General features: G+C 45.9%; 1 long non-coding RNA gene across 1 annotated transcript; it reads left to right on the top strand.

The window, feature by feature from the left end:
* The first annotated feature begins 307 nt into the window (after nt 1-307).
* LOC110130617 (uncharacterized) lies at nt 308-4,316 on the top strand. The gene is made up of 3 exons (XR_002311911.2): nt 308-417; nt 821-914; nt 4,101-4,316. It is a non-coding gene; the product is annotated as an uncharacterized lncRNA (long non-coding RNA).
* The last annotated feature ends 16,205 nt before the right edge of the window (nt 4,317-20,521 follow it).

Genomic DNA, 20,521 nt, shown 5'->3' with positions numbered 1-20,521 from the left:
AGGTAATGGAAATATTCTAAAATTAAATAGTAATGGTGGTTGTACAGCTCTATGAATATACTAAAGCCCATTGATGTATATCCATCAGAAAAGTGAATTTTATGGTATGTAACTAACTTACACCTCAATAAAGCTATTTTGTAAAGGATCAGAATAACACTGCCTTTTTATCTAGATGCAGGAGACAGACTGCAGACATTTACATGACATTTCCAGTCCTCAAAATCCCTGTCTGTGAGTCACAGCAGGATTTATGACCTTTGATGTAAACCCTTCAGGAGGACAGGGATAACTGCAGAGGTCCCTCCACCTCTCCATGGCCTGATGTCTTCACTCACTCACTCACCTGCCCACTCATTCATTCATTCAGGCACCCAACAGCACTAAGCCTGGTTAGTGAGGAGCATCCAGGAACAGGTGAGTCTGGTGCAGTGGGTGGTGCTGGCTGCAGGGACATGTGGGAACTGGGGAGCTCTAGGCGGGGCTTGTGTGAATCTGCCTGGGGAGGTCGGGAAGGCATCACAAAACAGGCGACGCTGAAGGAGGAGGGGCAGTTTATCAGATGGACATGGTGGAAGGGCATGCCAGGCAGGGGGAACAGCACCTGCAGAGGCTCAGAGACTTGGAAGCATTTGACCTGTTCAAGGAAGAGCACATGGTTTGGAACGGCTGGAGAATGGGGTGTGTGAGATGAGGGTGGAGAGGCTGGTTCCTGGGGTCCCTTCTCCCTGTTATCCCATCAGTATTGTCTATGTGACTTCTTTTCATGTGTGAATTACAATGTGGGCTTAAATAGCGTGCTTGCGCTTCCCTCTGCCAGGAGCCCAGTTCCCTGCTCCATACGGGAGATTCTACTGATCTTCCAAGGCCCTGCCCTTACAAACCCCTGACCCCCTTCTCCTACCAACCACCAGGTAAGGTGAGCCTGCCCTCCTCAGGGTTCCCGTAACCCAGATACACATCTCTGATTCATTCCCCGAAGGAAAGCACTGTGTCTTATCCTTTTTTAAATTTATTTCCACAATCTACCACAGTGCTTAGCATATCACTGACATTCATACATTTGTGTCTTTTTTTTCCTTTTCAAATTTGTCATTTCTACCTGAAACATGTGGAGCGATGGGCTGAATACAGCTCAAAGTCATGAGCACTGTTTAGGGAGTCAGACAGACCCAAGGTGAGTTCCAATCTCTGGCATAACCTCTCTGCACCCAAGTTTCTGTGTTAAAATGGGGATAACGACCTTGGAAGGAAAGTTATGACCAACCTAGACAGCATATTAAAAAACAAAGACATTACTGTGCCAACAAAAGTCTGTCTAGTCAAGGCTATGGTTTTTCCAGTAGTCATGTATGGGTGTGAGAGTTGGACTATAAGGAAAGCTGAGCACCGAAGAACTGATGCTTTGGAACTGTGGTGTTGGAGAAGACTCTTGAGAGTCCCTTGGACTGCAAGGAAATCCAACCAGTCCATCCTAAAGGAAATCAGCCCTGAATATTCATTGGAAGGACTGACGTTGAAGCTGAAGCTCCAATACTTTGGCCACCTGATGAGAAGAGCTGACTCATTTGAAAAGACCCTGATGCTGGGAAAGATTGAAGGCGGGAGGAGAGGGGGACAACAGAGGATGAGATGGTTGGATGGTATCACTGTCTCAATGGACATGAGTTTGAGTAAACTCCAGGAGTTGGTGATGGACAGGGAGGCCTGGCATGTTGGAATTCATGTGGTTGCAAAGAGTCAGACACGACTGAGTGACTGAACTGGACTGAACTGAACTGAACTGAGTGACCCATTTATTCATTCAGCAACTGTTTATTGAATAACTACTACACTCCAAGCTCTGTGCTAGACATGGGCCCCAGAAAAGAAGACATAGCCCCAGCCCTCTCCTCAGGTAACCAACAGTCCAGCTGCGTCATGACTCACAGATGTTAAAGAGCTTCTAATTAATATATGACTATGGGGTTTGATGAACTATGTAAAATAATTAATGATACAGTGATCAGTGGGGGTCAGGGACCTCATTCAGGACGGATGGCGGGGAGGCTGGTCTGAGGAAGTGGCAGGCTGCTGGGGCCAAGCCAGGCAGAGGGTCTGGGTGGGGGGAGGTGGGTGCTAAGCCGAGGGACGAGTACACTTTTGGGGGTTTGGGTGCTCATAAAGCAAGATGCACTCATGGACTAGCCAAGGCTAGCAGGGCCAGAGAGGGTCAGGGAGAGACAAGACAAGAAGTGAACTCAGGGAGGGAGCTGGGGGCAGGGGGTGTGGATAGAGCAGGGAGAGACGTGTCCTCAAGGTAAGGAGACCATCTGTGACCTGAGCCAGTCGCTGGTGCATTTACACTGAGCCTTCGATTATCCATGGCCGATGTGGCCTCGCTGTTGCAGCGTGGCTGCCGTGGTGACTGTAACGTGACCCCCTGGATGGCCGTGCTGGCCTGGCTGCAGGACAAGGAGACAGCTGCTCAGGAAGGTGCCCAGATGTCTGCTCTAGGAAGAAGCACACAACCCAGGCTCCACCCTGTCCTTCTCCCTTTCTGCCTCTTGGGGCCACTCTTACTCCCCATCACCAAGGAGGCACAGGATAGCAGTTCAGACTTTGAACTGTGGAGCCAAACATACCAGCGTTCAAATCCCAGCTCTCATTGCTATGTGCTGCTTGACTTCGGGCAAGTCACAGTTCACCTCTCTGAGTCTCATTTACCTTCTCTGCTAAATAAATATAATGATAGTTACCACTTCATGAGGTTAAATGGGATAAAATGGGTGATTGCCCAGTACCATGCCAGGTATGCAGAAATCACTCAGTAGTTGTGCACTCATGCTGGTGACCAGGATTCAGTGCAGGCCCAGTCCCTGGAGCCTGGTGAGCGTTTGATGCATGGGGGTGGCTGCCGTCAGCTGAACCACACCTTCTTTCCTGCCAGCCAGCGCCAACTTGGGCCTCAGCTTCTGTCCTCATCTGTGCTCATCCCTCCTGGCTGGGGCTCCCAGGGTCCTGATCATGGTTCCACCGCTGAGCTCCAGCCTCACGTTTGGGTACTGCTGGGTCCCACGAAGCTCCTTGTGAAAAGCAGATTCTTCATCGGCACACTCTCATCCCTCCTGAATCTCACCTCCCTGGAGCCTCCCAACTAACTACTGAGCTGCCATGGGCGGGTGCCTGGGCCTATGGCCCTGCCCTGAGCGTCTCCTCCTAGTCCATCCCCACCCTAGTCCATGCCCCTGCAGGTCTGAGTCCAGGCCTGCCCCCCGCCCACCCTCTGCTAGCAGAGAAGGGAGAATGACATGGAGAAGGGGACAGGTCCCCAGGGTAAGATGTGCCAGCCTCGGAGCCTTTCTGGTCCTTGTACTGATCCTCTGATGGCTCTGTACTATCTCAGAACAAAGAAGTTTCCAGGAAGAAAACACGGAAAAAAGTAAGTCGACAGGCCTCTGTGTTGGCTCCAGACTCCAGAAAGTTGGAATAAAACATCACCATATGGGTGTGCTTCACGCAGATGGCTGAATGAGAAGACAAGAGCCGATGGGAAAGTTCTGTACCACCCCCAGCTCTTGGCTCCCCCAGCTCACACAGAGCATCTTAAATGATAGCCCAAGACTTGGAGGATGAGAGGCAACTCCAACCCCATAAGGACCCTCCTCTCTCCAGCCTCAACTGCCTCACCATCCCTGCCTCCACATCTTCCCACCCCAGTCACACAGGCCTTCTTGGAAAACCTCAAATTGCCTGTGCTCCCTCCCACCTCAGGGCCTTTGCACATGCTGTTCCCGTCACCAGGAACACACTCCTCTTCCTGCCCACTTAAGATAATTAGGTAGGTTCCAAAGTAGGGGCTGATCCTGAGAGTGGGGTGAACTACAGGGTCCATGAGTGGTCAGTGGGGAACCAAGGCTCTCAAAGGGTGCGGGTAACTCCTGGTCAGACTTCCCTTGGTTTAACTAGGGATGTTTTCATAAGCTTCTGGAAATACTTATTTATCACGAGATGGTATTGTTAAAGTATAAACTAAAAGGTTTGTTCATAACATGTCCCTTTTTTGTAATATGCAACTTAGGGTGAAAGAGGCAAACTATTCCTTCCCCTCCTCCCTCCAGCTCCCCCTCCAGCTGCTCGAACCCCGCTGGACACCCCTTGAATCTTTGAGACCCATCAGGCCTCATGCCATCATGTTCTGGGCGGACTTGGGAACAGGGAGCGGGATCTTGCAAAGTGCCCCCGGACTCAGCTTCTGAGGAGTTCTTCTTTCAAAGCCTCTTCTGTGGGAGCTTGGATGGTGCCAGTTTCCCTCGGAGCACAGACCTTCTCTCACTCAGGTGTGTCCCCCTCAGGGCCAAGCCCAAGGCCAGTGCTTAGTGGAAACTTAGAAAATCTCTGGTTCAATTGGACAGGACTTGAAACAGGAAGTGAACAAGCTTTCAAAAGGTGCCTCAGAGCATGGAAGGAAACTGTAAGTCAAAATCCTTTCCTTGGTTCCTGGAGAACACAGAGCTTTCAAGGAGGCCTTTGACAAATCCTTGGGTAAAGTGCAGAATTTCTTTCAACTGTAAATAGTCCTGACTCAGGAAACTGTATCCCCCCAACACACACACACACACACACACACACACCCCTCTCACAATATACATATATACAAACACACACTATATACACACACCTCTCACTATATACATATAATGATTGAATAAGTCAATCATCATTCATGGATTCCATATTTGAAATTTTGTGTGCTTGCTAAACTTTTTTGTGACCCCGAATCAGTACTTAAGGTACTTTTGCTGTCATTCATGGACACACTCAAAGCAGGGAAAAATTGGAGTCACCCAGTGCCAGCTAAGTCAAACAAGGGGATGCTCTGTCATCTTATTTTAGCTCACATTCTGTAAACTAGTACCTTTTTCCCTATTTAGTGCCTTTTTTTTTTTTTTTGCATTTTTGTGCTTTTTGTCAGTGACTTTGCTATTTAAAATGGCCTCTAAGCCCAGTGCTGAAGTTCAAGAAGGCTGTGATGTGCCTTAGGGCAAAAATATGTGTGTTAGACGAGTTTCACTGAGACAGGGGTTATGGTGCTGCTGTCTGTGAAATCAATGTTAATGAACCAACAACGTATATTAAACAAGTTGTAATTAACAGAAACACCCATAAATCAAGGTTCTATATTGACCCATTTACTTTTTGTAGAAACAGCCATACTCTTTTCCAGAGAGGCTGTATCACTTTATATTTCCATCATCAATATGAAGTTATCAGTTTCTCTACATCCTCACAAGCATTTGCTGTTATGACTAACTTTCATTTTAGCCATTCTGATAGGCTTGTAGTGATAGTTCATTGTGGTTTTAATTCACATTTCCCTAATGGCTGACTATACAGAACATCTTTTCATGTGTTTATTTTCCATCTGCGTGTCCTCTTCAGTGAAATGTCTCTTCGCATTATGGAAATGAACAAAGATCAACCACATGATAAAAGCAAAGGTTATTTATTCTGAGCTCATCATAGCAAGAGAGTCAGGCCATCATCACTTGCATTTTGGCAGAGACTCAAAGGCAAGCAGAGGAGTGGGGGAGCTTTATACTGGAAAAAAGGGAAGACTTCAGATACCTGTTGGAGTCTGTGGGCCTAGGGAAGCTGCAGGCAGGCTGACTTGAAGCAGGGCATCTATGTGATTAAGTAGGTGGCATCTTTGTTTTTCTCTGGTTGGTCCTAAGTTGGAAGCAGAAATAAAAATTGAGGAAGCTGTCAGTTACTAATAAAGTCCTGGCCCTTTGGGGCCACATAGTACAGAAGCTATTGTTGAAGCTCCTGGAACATCACTAGAAATAGCAATCCGGCTTCCTGCAAGTCTGATGATAGCAGGCTGGCATCCTGGACTGTTTATTCTGGGTAAGAGATTGGCTTCCTGGGCAGTCTTGCTGCCAGCTGCGGCTCAGAGTTCTGTTTTTCTCTATGGCCAGCTCATAGTTCATTTGTATATTCAGTCTCTCCGTGTCTTTTATCCATTTTTAATTGGCTTAATTAACTGAGAGCTTTTTTTTTAAATCATGAATAGGAGTCATGTTTTATCAAATGCTGTCTCTACTTCTACTGATATGATCTTGTGATTTTCCTTCTTTAGTCTGTTGATGTAATAGAATACATTAGTTGATTTTTGAGTGGTGAAATTTTGTAAGCCTGGAATAAATCCCACTTGGTTGTGATGTATAATTCTTTTAATATATTGTTGGATTCTATTTCTTTATATTTGGTTGAGGATTTTTGCATCTGTGCTCCTGAGAGATATTAGTCTGTTGTTTTCTTATAATGACTTTGTCTACTGTGGGTGTCAGGGTGTTCTGGCCTCATAGAATGAATTTGTAAGTGTTCCAATTGCTTCTGTTTTTTTAATGAGATTGCAAAGAATTGGTATAATTTCTTCCTTAAATGTTTGTTATACTTCACAAGTGAAGCCATCTGGGCCTGGTGCTTTCTGTTATTAATTATTGATTTAATAGATATAGGCCTGTTCAGATCATCTGTTTCTTCTTGTGTGAGTCTTGTCAGATCGTGTGTTTCAAGGAACTGGTCCACTTCTTCTAGGTTATCAAATTGGTGAACATCGAGTTTTTCTTAGTGTTTCTTTATTATCTTTTTAAATTTCCATGGGATCTGTAATTATGACCCCTCTTTCATTTCCAGCATTAATAATTTGAATAATTTGTGTTCGCTTTCTTTTCTTTTTTCCTTTGTTAGTCTGGCTAAAGACTTATTAAATTTAGTGATCTTTTCAAAGAACCATCTTTTGGTTTTATTGATTTCTCTATTGATTTGTATTTTTAATTTCATTGATTTCTGTTCTAATTTAAATTATTTCTCTCTTCTGTCTCCTTTGAGTTAAATTCCCTCTTCTTTTTCTAGTTTCCTAAGGTGGAGACTTCAATGATTTAGTTTAGATCTGTCTTCCTTTCTAATATGTGCATTAATTGCTATAAATTTCTCTCTAAGCAGTACTTTCACTGTAGCCAACAAATTTTGATAAGCTCTATTTTCATTTTTGTTTAGTTCAAAATACCGTTTAATGCCTGGAGTTTTCTTCTTTGACTCGTGTGTTACTTAGAAGTGATTTCCTTAATCTTCAAGTATTTTGAGATTTTTCCAGATACCTTTCTGCTATTGGTTTCTAATCGAATTCTACTCTGGTCTGAGAGCAGACATTTATAGTTTCTCTTCTTTTAAATTCATTAAGGTATGTTTTATGGCCCAGAATATTGTCTATTTTGGTTTCACGTGAGTTTGAGAAAAATGTGTGTTCTGCGTTGCTGGATGAAGTAGTCTATATATGCATTATATCCAGCTCATTGATGGTGAATTAAATTATGTTCTTACTGATTTTATGCCTGTTGCACATGTCCATTTTGATAGGGAGTGGTGAACTTTCCAACTATCACAGTGGATCCATCTACTTCTTGCAGTTCTATCATTTTTTGCTTCACATAATTTGGTCCTCTGTTGTAAGTGCATATCCATTAAAGACTATTATGTATTCTTGGAGAACTGGACCCTTTCTATTATGCAATGTCTCCCTTTATCCTTGATACCTCTCCTTGAACTGAAGTCTGGTCTACCTAAAACTAACACAGCTACGCCTGCTTTCTTTTGATTAATGCCAGCAAAGTATATCCTTCTTCATCCTTTTAATCTATTTCCTTATATTTAAAATGAATTTCTTGTAGATAATAGGCATCAATTAATTTTAAAATTGGGTGAGAACACAGGAAGCCAATGAAATAAAAAGCTGGTACCTTGAAAAAAATTAACCAATTTGATAGACATCTAGAAAGACTGACAAACATAAGCAGAAAGAGGATACAAATAATCAACCTCAGGAATGAAATGGAGGATGTTATTATGTATCTGACTGCCACTAAAATCATAGTAAGTTAATAATGTGAACAACTTAATGCACATAAATTTGCAATTAGAAGAAATTAACCAATTTTGTGAAACACACAAACCATCAAAACTCAATCAAGATGAAATAGACAATCTGAATAGTCTTATAGCAATTAAAGAAATTGAATTCATAATTTAAAAGCTCCCCCAAGGCATAATCCCCAGGGGTAGATAGTTTCACTTAGAATTCTATCAAATATTAAAAGAATTAACACCAATTTTGCACAAATATTTTGAGAAAATATAACAGGATAGGACGCTTCCTTATTCATTTTATGAGGCCAGTGTTACCCTGATACCAAAACCACATAAGGCAGTACAAAAAATGAAAATTATGGACCAATTTCATTCATGAGCTTAGATACAAAACCTCTCAACAAAATGTCAGTGTTGAATAAAGTAATTTATTAAAACAATTATAAACTTTTACCATGTAAGATACATCTTAAGTGTGAAAATCTAGTTCATTATTCAAAAATGTAATCCACTGTATCATCAAGCTAAAGAAAAACTATACAATTGTATAAATTGATGGAGCAAAGATTTGAAAAATTTGAATGAGTATTTATGTTGGAAACACTCAGCACACAAAGAATATGGGGAAATTTCTTTAATGTAATAAAAGCATCCACCAAATACAACAAAAATGACAAGCCCTATAGCTAACCTTGTATCTGATGGTGAATGACTACTTTCACCTTAAGACTGGAAACAGGTAAGGATATGTATTCTCAGCTTATTCAATATAGTATTGAAAGTTCTAGCCAGTGCAATAAGGCAAGAAAAATAAATAAAGGCATCTAAATAGGTAAGAAAGGAATAAGACCTTCTCTACTTGTGAATGACACGTTGGTCTGCATAGAAAATCCCAGGAAATCTAAATCAATCAAGACAAAGCAAAACAGTAACAAAAACTTGTAGAGAATTTCAATTTTCAATTCAACATGTAAAAAGCTGGAATTCACCACTCTGTCCTCATGGACACAGGGCAAGGAGAGTGGAGTGGCAAATAGCCCTGCCTCACAGCACCATTACCTCATTCTGCCAGTTGAGATCGGAAGCGCTTCACTGAGCCCCATGAAAACCAGGATGGTTAGGGGTCCAGGGAACTAACTAACCCTGCCTCACACTCCTTCATTTAACCTTGTTGATGCCCAATATGGGTTCAACTCTCCACTGCTCCTTGCTGAGGCAGAGAGAGGTGGCTGGTGAGTGGAGCGCTGTCTAACCCTGCTTCACATTACTTCATTCAGTAATATTAATGCAGGACAGAGTGAAAGTTCTGCTCACCACTGGACCCCGCAGACACCACCAGAGGGGGAATCAGAGCACTGCCACCTTCTTTTCAGTTGTGTGGGGAAAATGGAAGATCATCTCCATGTTTGCCCTGTTAATATCATAAGAATGTGGGTGGTTTTCCCACTGATGTTTGGCTAGGTCAGGTGGTATGACCCAAAAACTTTCCTGCATGCTAGACAACCCTTATCCCTGTTATCTGACTAGGGAAAAATAAGATTTTCTTGTAATTTATTTTTTGTCTGTGCCTTTTGGTTGTTCCAGTGGAGACCTCTATAAAACTCTGGGTAGAGTGTATGCAACACAATAAGAGAACTCAAATAACTCACTATCATGTTATTCCTAGATTCCTGAGGTCCTAAGCTTGCCTTCATCTTTACACCTTCTAGAGTGTTCCTTTGACTTTCTGTTGTGTTATGTCCAGAGATTTGAGTTGTCAGAGGGAGGACCTGGGTGAAATGAGGCTATTCCAACTTGACCAGAACCAAAAGTCTTGACATAATCTTTAAACGGAGTGAATTTTAGATAGGCATTTGTGATCGTTTCATGTCCTCGTCTCTCTATGCTGACATGTACTCTTTTTACCAGAAGCCCACTCAGAATCTTGCAAAACTTTCTTTAAGAACGTTATACATTATCTGTGTCAGTTTCAAAACCTGTCTGCAAATTCTTTAATACTCCTCCAACAGAAGAATAAGGTCTATGCCACTTCATCTCAAACTTGGAATAAGTTTAGTGTCTGGTCAATCAATAGAATACAAAAGTGGCACTATGTGACTTCCAGACAAAGACATAGAAGAAAATAAAGCTTCCTCCTGGTTATTAGGAACACTCATGCTAGAGCTTTAAGCTGCCATGTAAATACTCTGACTGCCTTGAAGCCTTTATCATGAAGAAATTCAAATCCATTCACCCACAGAGACCACATGGAGAAGTTTTGAGACAAGAGAGGAAGAAAAAAGATGCCTGGCTAGTCTCCAGATGTTACCAGTCCAGCTCTGCCCACAATCTATTGCATCTGCATGAATAAGGAGCAGGGAGACAGTAGGTAAGAATAAGGTTAGCAAGGTGGCTGGGGTGGGGGCTCAGTTCATGTAGGGCTGGGTGAGCCATTGCAAGGACCCTGGCTTCTTCCCTGACGGAGATGGGGTCACTGAAATGTTTTGAGTAGATGATGGGCATTATATGGCAAGTTAACTAGGATCATACAAAGTCTCTATAAAGAGCTGACTCTTAGGAGAAAAAGGAAGCAGGGAGAGCGGTTAGGAAGCGACTGCAATAATTCAAGACAGAGATGATGTGACTGGGATGGGGGACCAGGAAAGTAGCTGCGGAGATGAGACGTGGTCAAGTTCTGCAAATGTTTGGAAGAGGAGCAAGCAGGTTTGCTGATGGATATGGCATGGGATGTGAGAGGTCAAGCTTGACTCCAGGTTTATGGTCTGAGCAACTGGGAGGATGGAGCTGCTTTAACTAAGATGAGGGAGATAACGAGAGCAGCACATTGAGAAGTAAGGCAAGTGGAGAACAAGACTTCAGCTGGGATGTGGGAAGGACACTGGATATCTGTTGGACTCCCAAGTGGAGGTGTTGAGTAGGCAGTTGGATATATAAGCCTGGTGCGCAGGAAAGGGTCTATCTAGGCTAAGATGTAAATTTGGGATCCGTTAGCATATGAGCAGCTTGTAGTGCATATGAGTCTGGTGAGGTCCTAAAGAGTGTGAGAGAGGATAAGGATGAAGCCCAGAGACAGCACAAGTTTACAGGTCAAAGAGCCAAGAAGAAACCAGCAAAGGAGATGGAGAAGGGCAGCCAGGGAGATAGAAGGAAAACCAGGAGAGGGTGAGAGCAAGGGGAGAGAAGGTTTCAAGGAGGAGGAAGACAGTGAACGGTGTCGGACTCGTGATCTCCGAAGAAGAAGATTTAGCTTCGGGACCAGGGACCAGTCTTGACCACTCAAGAGCTTTTGTGTAGCAGAGTTTTATTAAAGTAAGAAAAGGGACAAAGAAAGCTTCTGACATAGACATCAGAATGAGGATGGAGAATGCCCCCCTTGCTAGTGTTTAGCAAGGGAGTTATACACGTTTTTAATTAGTTATTACAATAAATCGAAAGAACGTCTCAAGTTTGTAAATATTTTACTAGACCCACTCCCATAATTTACATTTTAATACAACAGGATTAGCCCCAAGATTTTTAGGAAGGAGAAACTGTGCCCAAGCAGGATACATTGTTGTTATATAATCTTACTAGGAAGTTTAAATTGAGTTGTTTGTTGTGTAATCATCAGTTTCTGGTTTAAAGAAAAAAACCTTTTATGTGACTAAGACTAAGGAATGTAGAGAAAAAAAAGATGTTTGTCCTTTCCTCCTCCGAGAATTCCAGACCCCCTATCTCTGCTTCTAGAGCCCCAGACCCCTTTCTTCTCCTCCTCCTCCTTCTCTTCCTCCTCCTCCCCCTCCCTTCCTCCTCCTCCTTGTCCTCCTCCTCAACTCCAGACTTATCAACCTGCCTAGGAATTGACTAAAAGCAGAGACATTACTTTGCCAACAAAGGTCCGTCTGGTCAAGGCTATGGTTTTTCCCGTGGTCATGTATGGATGTGAGAGTTGGACTGTGAAGAAAGCTGAGTGCCAAAAAATTGATGCTTTTGAACTGTGGTGTTGGAGAAGACTCTTGAGAGTCCCTTGGACTGCAAGGAGATCCAACCAGTCCATCCTAAAGGAGATCAGTCCTGGGTGTTCATGGAAGGACTGATGCTGAAGCTGAAACTCCGGTACTTTGACCACCTCATGCGAAGAGTTGACTCATTGGAAAAGACCCTGATGCTGGAGGGATTGGGGGCAGGAGGAGAAGAGGACAATAGAGGATGAGATGGCTGGATGGCATCACCGACTCGATGGACATGAGTTTGAGTAAACTCCGGGAGTTGGTGATGGACAGGGAGGCCTGGCGTGCTGCGATTCATGGGGTAGCAAAGAGTTGGACACGACTGAGCAGCTGAACTAACTGAGGAATTGGCTCTCTCAGAGTGATGGACTGAGTAAGATGACAAACGAAAATTAACCATTGGATGTGACAGCATAGAGGTCATTGGTCACTTTCACAAGAGCACTTTTGGACAGAGAAGTGGGGGTGAAATTCTGATATGAGTGTGTGAAGAGAAAACTGGAAGAGAGAAATAAGGGATATGAGTATAGATAATGCTTTCAATGAGTTTGACTGTAGAGATAAAGCAAAGAAATGTGTTTGTAGCAGGAGAGGTGGTTTTTCTTTTTAATTTTACTGTATGTTTTATTCTTTGTGGCTGTAGAAATAAATACTGGCATGTTTACACACTATGGGAGTGATCCAGTGGAGAGGGGAACTTTGATAATGCAGAAGGAAAAAGAGAGTTGCTGGGAGGATGTTCCTGAGCAGACAAGAAAAGATGAGTTCTAATGTACAAATGACTTTGGAAAGGGACATGTGTATCTCAGACCCATGATGAATTTTCCCAAGGGCTTTCCAACAAAGGTACATATCCTTCCATATATTTATCTGTGCCAAACTAAGATGGATAGAATATTTTTGCATCATGCTGCTCATAATTTTCTTTATTCAAAACTATGTTGTAGAGATTCTCCTATGTTAGTACATAGAGACCAAACTCAATCTTTTTAATGACTGTTTAGTATTCAGTAGCATAGAGACATCATTATTTATTTAACCAGTCTCCTGTTGATGGACATTTATGTTGCCTTCAATGTTTTATTTGCTACTGGAAATAATACTGTAGATAACCTTCTTGCATAAATACATATCCTTGAGCGTTTCAGAATCACAAACTTCCAGAAGTAAAATTATTAGACCAAAGCTAAGTGCCTCTTGAATTGTGATAGAGGCTGCTAAAGTGTCCTCCACAAAGACTACTGCTGAGAACATCCCAGTGGTGTAGGAATGTGAAAAGTCAATAACATGTTTGTTTTAAAGTAGGGCTCAACTTTAAAGTGTTGCCAGAACCATAAGAGATAAATCGCTGACCCCTCCTCTCCAGGCTGTGGGAATGTGACAACTCCAGCTGGTCTGGGGAGCTGGAGAAGCAGAGAATTGGAACAGTGAGAGGAGACAGCAGACAATACAGGGCAGGAGTGAAGATCTGAGGAGCTGTTGGGTGTTCAAGGCAGGGAGCTCCGCTCTAGCCTGGTTCTTGAAATCACTCCTGTGAGCTCCTGGGCAGGTGGTCAACCTCTCATTGTCTGATCACAACAAACATGATCCAGGGAGGCAGCAAACATAAATGAGATTGTAAATGTTGGGCCAGAGACTGCAGACTGCCTACTGGTAGTTACCTCTCTCTTCTTTCTTAACACAGCCTCTATTTTGTCTGGGACAATTTCTCCTACTTAATAATAGCATTTCTCCCCTTCTGCAGGTGGTCATGTGACACAGCTTCAGCCAATGAGATGGGAGCAGAGTTGCTGGGGCATTCTGGGAAATTTTGTGGACCACTTATCAGTAATCCTTAAAGGCATCCCAAAGTCCCAGGGTGAGCAGCTGCGCCATGACCACAGGGGCCTCTGGATGCATGGACAACACCAAGGGGAGGAAGTGAGGAGGCTGGGCCAGGGCCATCTTGGAGCTCTTGGGCCTTCACCAGCCCTTCCCAGGTGCCTCATCAGGTGAGAAAAATAAACCTAAGGTTTGTCTACACTGCTGTTGGTCAGGTTCCCTTTACTCCCAGGAAGGCCATTCCTGGATTTCCACTAATGCCCCATGAGAACTTTCTGCAGTCTGGTAACTTCTCTGGTCTCCCCTTGTTTATTTATTAAAGTGAGGGAATTGAACCAGGAGTTTGTTTTTTTTTTTAACTATTATTTGATACATTTTTAGAAGAATATGCATTCTCAGAAAAGTTACAAAAAGAGTATAAGGAACACCTTTGTAGCCCTCTCACTCAGTTCCCCGGATATTAATGTCTTAGTAACTAGGGCTCATTTGTTAAAGTCGGGAAATGAACATTAGCAAGTCACTATTAAAAGTCAACTTTGTTCTATTTCCACTAGTTTTTCCCTCTCATATCTTTCTTCTGTTGCATAATCCTATCCAGAATAACACATTACATTTACTCCCTGTATCTCTGCTTTCCCCCCTCTTGTTTGGAACAGTTTCTTAGCCTCTCCTGTTCCATCTGACCTTGACTGTCTTGAGGAAGACTGGTAGGCATTTTGCATACGATCCTCAATCTGAGTTGGCCTGATGCTTTCTTCATGACTAGACTGGGGAAGAATAGCACAGAGGTGAAGGGCCCTCCTCATCACACCTCTGGTGGCACATGCCACTATGTGACTTATCACCGTGATGTTAGTGTCCACCGCATGGCTAAGGTGATTTTTGCAAGTTACTCCTCATACACCTGCCCCTGACCTTCCCCCACTCAGTGTTTCTGCAGGTAAATCATTGCTCATGGCCCATATTCAAGGTTTAGGGAGTTAAACTCGATTTCTTAGAGAGGGGAGAATAAATTATTTGGACGGCTATAAGGAAGATTCTTCACTCCTGTTTATTTATATCAGTATGGATTCATGGATGGTTATTTTATATTTTGTGTTATAGTCCAGTATTTTATTACTTATTTTGTTTTTCAAATTGTACCATCTTGCGGGGGGTGGTTCTTCTTCAGGTTACTGTGTCCCTTTGCCATGACCCCATCATTCTGCTTTCGAGCACTTCCTAACTTTCTTACATATTTGTAAATATTTGTATATTTCCTTCCTCAGTCACTAAGTCAGCCATTCCTCTAAGGATCTGTGGTTCCTTTCATTTTAGAATCATATTAGAAACCAAGATCTGGGCACTAGACCAGGGAATTGTGAAGGGACTTCCAGTTCTAAAGCTATAGGATTCTAGACTTAGGATAACAGTGGCTCTAAAGTCAATTGATTATAGGGAGGATGAAATGAGATCTGCCATGTTCCATAAATATTTGTGTGAGCAGTGCCTGATGGAGGGGTCACCTGTAACAAATTCCACTGTTCGCACGTTTATCTCCATCATCATCAATCCCCACCTTGGAACCTTGCCTGGTACCGAGGTCCCCATGACTTGGGACACAGCCTTGCTCCTGGAAGGCCCACTCCTCCCCTCTCACTCCCTGTCTCAGCTTCCCCAGAAGCAGTCCCTGTGACAAGGATTTGAGGGTGAATGGTTGAGTGTGGAGGTGGTCCAGGTAAACAACAGGAGGACTGGGAAAGTGAGACAGGGAAGGGAAAGAAGCCAATAAGAAGTGCATATTGAGCAGGTGACTGCTGCCAATGGCAGGGTCTCAGTCCAGGGGGCGGAGCAATCTGGGAGGTGAAGTAGAACAGCCTAGGGGCCGTCCCACCTGCAGGGAGGGGCCAGGAAGTGGGAGGGCTTACCTCCAGCCCCAGCCTTCTCTGGCTGAGGGCTGGTCCTGGGCGTCAACGCTCCTGGGCCCCAGCCTGCCCTGTGTGCTGGCCAAGAGGAAGCCCTCACTGAGGGTTCTTGATGTAGAAGATGCAGCAAGTCTGGGACAGGGATGCAAAGGCACCAGCAGCAACCCAGATTCCCACAGCCTGGAGCCTCATTCTGAAGCAGAGAGCAGGCCCCCTTGGTGAATGGAGCTGCTCCTATCTGCGTACCACCCGCTGCTGGACACCTGACCTGGCCCAGCCAGCCATCTCCCACTTGTCACCAGAATGTCAGGTTTTGTCTCCCATCACCTGTCACCTTCCTGTCTACCTTGGTGGGGAAACATGTGGTCCAGTTCCTCACTGTTCGTTACATGATCCATCCCAATGTTGACCCACACTCCTACTGCTGAGTGGTACCCAGAGCATCCTCAGAAGATCAGTCATGAGACACATGAGAGGCTGGAAGTTAGGGCTCCCTATCCCAGCTCAGCAAGTTGTCTGGGCATCATCTCAAGTCAATAGTCACTTATTTCTCTGAGCTCCTACTGTGTGTCAGACACCATGCTGGGAGCTTCCTGTGATCCTCACATCCTCCCTGTGAAGGAGGGTTCAATAGCTGCACCTTCTCAGTAGGGAAATTCAGGATCCGAGAGCTTAAGTCTCAGTCACCAAGGTCACCCACCTGTCACCAAGGAGCCTTGAAGGGGACCCACATACATCCCACCCTTCCACTGCCCTTGTCTTCGGCAATGTGGTTTTCAGTAACCTCCGGGTATAACCTGCACTGCAGTCCCCTTCCTAAATCCTGGCCATTGTTTACCTGGAATAAGCCTGGAGCTCCCACCGAGTCAGTGTCAGAGATGATTCCCAGGGCTGGTGCCCAGCAGCAGACAGAGGCCCCGTGTGAAATCCAGCCCTGCTCCCTGATCGTGACTGATTTACCCAACAATAATTAGTTCATTATGTCTAAAGTGTGTCTGATTCCTCTGGAGGCTTTGTAGTAATTACAAGTTCGTGTGTTATGAAAAATGGTTTATGGAGTCTAAAAGCCTTGGACAAAGAGCTCAGTGGCAAGGCTGTTGGGCCTACATGAAAGAACTTTCTGGATGTGAACCAAGACCTGTGACCAGTTCTACTCTGGTCCCTGGCCCCCGTCCTCACTGCCCCTCTGCTCCTGGGAGTCCAATTGTGCAGCTTTTGGGGTTCACCCCCTCCATCACCTTGTGAGGGAGGTGCTGGTCAAATCACTGTCCCCCATCTACAAATGAGGAAGCTGAAGCCCAGAGAGGGCAGGCAACTGGCCTGAAGTCACACAGCAGGAAAGTGGGGGATTCCTGCATGCCTGACTCCCCCCAAGGGTTCCCTCTCCTCCCCCTCACCACCCTCCCCACAATCGTCCTCAGAGGAAAGCAAAGACTGAGACCCCCCTCCACCCTGGGACCGCGGGGGTGTCTTGGGCTCACAGAGAAGCCTCCATCTGAGTATCTCATGTCCTGGTACCCAGACCCCTCTTTCTAGGTCTGTACCACATCCTCCCTTCTCCTCCTCCCCTGAGCCCTGGGCTGTTTCCTTAATGTGCCCACTCTAATTATTACCTTTAAGGAAGACTCAATCCAGGAGACAAACCTAAAAGACCTTCTGGTAAGTGAAGGCATCCTGCCCCCTTCAAATGAAAAAGGGGTCCCTGTAGTTACACACCGCTAACCTCTGCCAGGGCTGAGCTGCTCTTGACTCTGTGCATTCAGGTCCCCAGGGGCACTGGGGCTCAGGCAGTCCCCTACAGAGATGCACTGGATCGGGAGGTACCACGATGCTTTTCGTCCAGATGTAACACTTAAATCCAGTCGCCTGAGCTCTCTGAATCCACTCTCCTCACCTATAAAGTGGGAATGCTACTTACCTTCTTCAGAACTCAGTTTTCCCCTAAGGAAAAAAAAAAAGAGAGAGAGAGAGAGACAAGAGTTCAAATACTTGTAAGCTCAGCAAGGATGCAGACCTGCGGCTGCATCCCCGGCCCTTCACAAGTGGCTGCTGCTGCTGCTAAGTCGCTTCAGTCGTGGCCGACTCTGTGCGACCCCATAGACGGCAGCCCACCAGGCTCTGCCGTCCCTGGGATTCTCCAGGCAAGAACACTGGAGTGGGTTGCCATTTCCTCCTCCAACACAAGTGGCAGGATGACCGAATGTTTCTGTGAAGCCGTCCACCTGCCGTCCTGCTCCCAGGCCTCCCTCACGGGGGTGAAGCGGCAAACAGGGCTGGCTGAGCAGTGTGACAGGGCCCATCAGTCTCTGAGCCGCAGGAGCGGAGATGTGGGGTTCATCCAGAACAGCCTGGAAACCCCTTCAGTGTCCTCATGGCCAGTCTGATTCCAGCAACTCGAGGAGGGCCTGAAGTCACCGGGGAAAGTTGCCTAACTGGGGCAGAGGCTGGGGAGAGCCAGGGGAAGAAGCAGGGGGCTTGGCAAGCCTCAAAGGGAGCTAGTTCAAGTGCACCTGGACATGCGGCACGTCCCTGGGGGAGCCTCCCTTTTTCCTCACTTTTCTGGAGCTTGAGAAGGTCCTCCTCCCTCATCACCGGATGCCTCCACAGGCAAAGGGCTGAGCCTAGGGGGTTTGCAGGCAGGAGTGAAGGATCTGAAGGGCCAGTGAGAATGAAGCAGGACTCAGCACCTTGGCCACCCCACAACTGGGGGCAATCGGAGGAGGGGGAGAACCTTTGTGTTTCCTCTCCTGTGAGATCAGGGGGTCCTGGGCCACTTCCAAGTCTCTCCCTCCCCCAAGATGCTCTAATTCTCCCCTCCTCCCCCCACCGTTTCCTCTCAAAGAGCCCTTGGGCCGGCAGGGGAAGGGGCACATTGGCCTGAGATTCTGTGGCCAAATGCGGTGGCCAAACCAAGGTCTCCTGAGTCCCAGTCCAGGGCCGATGGTCCTCCATGGCCCCTGGGGAGTCAGAGGTGAGTGTTCACACCTGCCAGATCCCTCAGAAGGGCAAGGGGAATGAGCCTGTGGCTCACCATCTGTCCCCACTCAAAGAAAATGAACTTGGAATGGAAGGCGCCCAGAATCCACTGTGCGGATGAGGAAGCCAGGGCTAGGGGAGGTCAAGAGATCCTTCTCCAGGATCCTACGTGTGGGCACTGGAAGAGCTGGGATTCACACCCAGGTCTTGGGAGCTGCAGAGGCTGAAGCTTTGGTGACAGAGCCTGGACCCCGCCGGGTGTGGCCTGCTCTCCTGGATCTGGGAAGCCCCTGCAGACTGTGAGAGCAACTCTGTGTTTCCCAAACCCCAGGCCTCCATATCTGAGCATGCCTGTCCCTTTAAGCCCCCTGACAGCCTCCGAGATTGCAGCCGACCTGGGCCTGGGACGCGCCTGTGTGCTGTGTGCAGTGTCTCAGCCACCTGGCCCTGGGATGCTGGCTGCACTCGTCCATCTCATTGGCAAATCTCTTCTGCTGCTTCAAAGCCCTCAGCTCCCCCAGGATGCCCAGGAGAGCAGGAACGGCCAGGCCAAGCCTCCCAGCACCGCTGCCTCCATCAAGGAATACATAATGCTGGACTCCATCAATGTGACAGCTGTCTGGAGCCTAAGCCCATGCTGAACAGAGGGCAGGAGGCCAGTGACCCACAAGCACAGATGCCCCAGAAGAGCTCTCTCCCCTTGGGTGGCCAGGCACAGGTGGGGCAACCATGCAGTTCCTGTGGCCTGGTGGTAGCAGGACAGTGCTCTCCAAACCCCAGTTCAGTTCAGTTCAGTTCAGTCGCTCAGTCTTGTCTGACTCTTTGGACCCCATGGACCACAGCACACCAGGCCTCTCTGTCCATCACCAACTCCCAGAGTTTACTCAAACTCATTTCCACCGAGTTGGTGATGCCATCCAACCGTCTCATCCTCTGTCATCCCCTTCTCCTCCCGCCTTCAATGTTTCCCAGCATCAGGGCCTTTTCAAATGAGTCAGTTCTTCGCATCAGGTGGCCAAAGTACCAGACTTTCAGCTTCAAAATCAGTCCTTCCAATGAACATTCAGGACTGATCTCCTTTAGGATGGACTGGATGGATCTCCTTGCAGTCAAGGGACTCTCAAGAGTCTTCTCCAACACCACAATTCGAAAGCACCACTTCTTCGGCCCTCAGCTTTCTTAATAGCCCAACTCTCACATCCATACATGACTACTGGAAAAAGCATAGCCTTGACTAGATGGACATTTGTTGGCCAAGTAATGTCTCTGCTTTTGAATATGCTGTCTAGGTTGGTCATAACTTTCCTTCCAAGGAGTAAGCATCTTTTAATTTTATGGCTGCAGTCACCATCTGCAGTGATTTTGGAGCTCCCAAAAATAAACTCAGCCACTGTTTCCCCATCTATTTGCCATGAAGTGATGGGACCAGATGCCATGATCTTAGTTTTCTGAATGTTGAGCTTTAAACCCCAGCCTCCCTTGATTGACACCCAGCCCCAGCCAGAGACAGCCCAATTTCTTGCATCTTCCCACCCTTAGAAAATCACTAAAATCTCTAGCTGAGATATGTGTGTCTTGTGACCAGCAGCAACCTTCTCCTGAGATGGGTGCATGAGTGTGTGCACCCCTTCTCCAAAACCACGTATATACTGACCTCCCCACCACCCTTCTAAGCAGCTCCTCAGACCTCTGAGAGCATGCATCCTGGCCTCTAGTCTTCAGTAAGCCCCCAAATAAAACTGAAACTCTCAGCTCTCACGTGGTGCATTTTTATTTCCGTCGACAAGTATAATTCATTTATAGGCTCTCTTAACGGTTATTTCTTGTCTCCAAAGCATGTTCTTCATGGAAAGATCAATTCCAAGAAAACACCTAGAGTCTGTGGAAATTAAATCTATTAACAAGTGAGAAGTGCCCGAT

The sequence above is a fragment of the Odocoileus virginianus genome, chromosome 30 (genome assembly GCF_023699985.2).
Source record: "Odocoileus virginianus isolate 20LAN1187 ecotype Illinois chromosome 30, Ovbor_1.2, whole genome shotgun sequence".
NCBI classification, from domain to species: domain Eukaryota; kingdom Metazoa; phylum Chordata; class Mammalia; order Artiodactyla; family Cervidae; genus Odocoileus; species Odocoileus virginianus.
This window is presented reverse-complemented; position numbering and strand designations above follow the sequence as displayed.